Source organism: Microtus ochrogaster, linkage group LG5, assembly GCF_000317375.1.
Source record: "Microtus ochrogaster isolate Prairie Vole_2 linkage group LG5, MicOch1.0, whole genome shotgun sequence".
Lineage (NCBI taxonomy): Eukaryota > Metazoa > Chordata > Mammalia > Rodentia > Cricetidae > Microtus > Microtus ochrogaster.
Window position 1 is genome coordinate 61,090,991 of NC_022031.1, and position 2,599 is coordinate 61,093,589.

Sequence of the window (2,599 nt, forward strand, 5' to 3'; positions counted from 1 at the left end):
AGACAAATGGCATGGGCACATGTCAGCTCTGTCACTGCGTAATCACCGGGAAAGGACCTGATATTTCTGTGACTCAGTTTCCTGATTTATAGCGTGGATATTACTAACGATGCCCACAGTATGAGATGACATATGCAGATCTCTTAGTAAACTGCCTTGCTCCGTAGAGGACAGCTGTTAATACTAATTGTTCAGTTTGTCTTCTCAGCCATCCACACAGAGACTGACTTCCCTATGTCCCTCTGTTTCTAGAGGCTGAGGAGAAATTGGCAGGGGCATGCGCTACTGTCAGGCAGAAGGCATCTCACATCTGTTTGCTCAGTTAAATGGTTGACTCCTGTGTCCTGTTGATTAAGTCTGCGCGGGTACAGCTCTCTGGAACCGGAAGCTGAAGTTCAAACGACCATTTTCTAGCTGTGTGGCCTGGGGCAAATTAACCACACTTTTTCTGTGTTTTAGTTTGTTCTCGGGTAAAATAGTAACGGCGGATGCACCTCGTTTGTAGGGAAGTTGTGAAGATTGAAAGATGATGCAGTTTCACGGGGCCCTGAACACGCCAAGCAGGTCTCAGGAAATGTTAGCCAGGGTTCTCGTCTCGTTACGAGAATCCTATATTTTCTATTTAAGACTCGTCTTAAATACCACCACAGCCCCTTTCAGTCATTCGAGCTGGGAGTAATCTCATTCCTTAGTGGGTTGTTCAGAATGACTGGTAAAGGCTGAGTGTGATCCAGGCACCGTGTTAGATGCCACTGTGTGACGCTGAGGAAATCAGGCATGATCCCACCTCCGTGGAAGTTGCGTTTTGAGGAAGGAGCAAACCTGAATGTTCTGAACACAGAGATGGAGAACAAGGATGGCAGAGCCTGTGCCCTGGGTTAGCTCTCAGAGGGATACCACTACGCATGCGTGCAGTTGGCTGAAACAAGATGACACGCCCCACTGGACGGAGCTTTCGGCAAAGACGAGCTTTCTCTGACTGGATCAGCCTATAGTGATCCTTCTGATGCCAGCAGCTCCCCCTCTACTACTGAGCAAACTTCTTGGGGAAGAGGGGGGGGGGGTGGGGTAGGAGCTGCTGAAGGTTACCCACAGAGAATGCTACCTGGAGTGACTACAGGCCTTTCCCGCCACAACCTTGTGCTGCTTGAGAGTCTACAAGAGGAAAATAAACCACGTGTTCCCACGAGCAGGAGGTGAGAAGGCAGGGGTGTGTGGGGAGATGGCCGGGTGAGAAGGCAGGGGTGTGTGGGGAGATGGTCGGGTGAGAAGGCAGGGGTGTGTGGGGAGATGGCCGGGCGCAGGTCTCAGTCCTGGTCCTCTTAAAGGGTGTGGAGATTGCAGCAGAGCGCAGACCTGAGGCTGGCATGCTGGAGGGCGGGAAGGCTCTCGTGCAGGAGGGGAGACTGTGCAGGCGCATCCCTCCCTCTGTGCTGCGTGCAATGCTTTGGACACATGCGTCTCTGTCCTCTGGGTTTGGGGCTCCTTGTGTCGGGCCTTATTCCCTGAGTTCTGTCCCCAGCATGGTTTCTCACATGTGTGCAAAGTGAGGGCCCCACACGTGGTTACTGAGACCAAGCTCCAGTGCACGGATGGAAGCCCTTGGTATGCAGGCCTTTCCATGGAGACTCGCCTTCTGAGGTCACTGTGAGAAGCTGGAATTAAGTAGTTTTAAATAATTGCTCGGGCAGGGCATTTATTCAGTTTTTCCAAAAGATTCTTATTGAAAACCCACGGTGTGCCAGGTTTCCTCCTAGGAGCTGGGATCTAGAATGGGTATGGAAGATAATAGAAGTCAATGTATAGCTATAGTACTTACCCCATGATCTCAGTCTATATGTTATTCATGTTGTAACTGCTTTGCAAAGTTGTGACGAGGACTCCAGGGCCTGACAAGTGCCCGCCATGCTGTCCCTATTTGCTTAGCTTCACTGTCTTCCGTTAATGCACCCTTTGGAGTCAAATAATGCCCCTGTGTGCAGGGCAGAGCGGAACACAGAGCGTTGGCCTACACTTGTTGCCCTTAAGTAGACTTCAAAAGAAAAGCAATCAACTAAACTTTATAACTTTTCATCTGTTAAAGATTCGATTAATTTTCATTTTAAAATAAACTTTGGATGTTATTCCTTGCAGGAGAAGGGTGAATGTATCTTATTGAAGTTTTCTGGGGGAGGGAAAATTAGCCTCTCTCAGGAATGAGCTCCCTGATTGGCTTGCTAGGCATCTTGTTCTTACTGGGTAACTCTTTGCTGGCCTCTTGAGAGCATCTGCTGTCCATCCGACCGTCCTTCTTGTCCTCAAGAATGCTTCTGTCTGAAGCTGCTGTTTGGCTTTCTCTCTCTCTTGTTCTACCTTCACTATATGTATTTAACCATAACAATTAGTGTGACACTAAAATGTTTATATGAATGATTATTCCATCAATATCCTGTCAGTTGCCTTCCCACATTATCAATATGAGCTTGATATTCATTTTTCTTAATAAGTAGATGCACGACGCCCACTTTTACTTCTGTATAAATGTATATACACACACCATATATACACACACATCATATATACACACACCATATATGCACACACCATATATACACACACA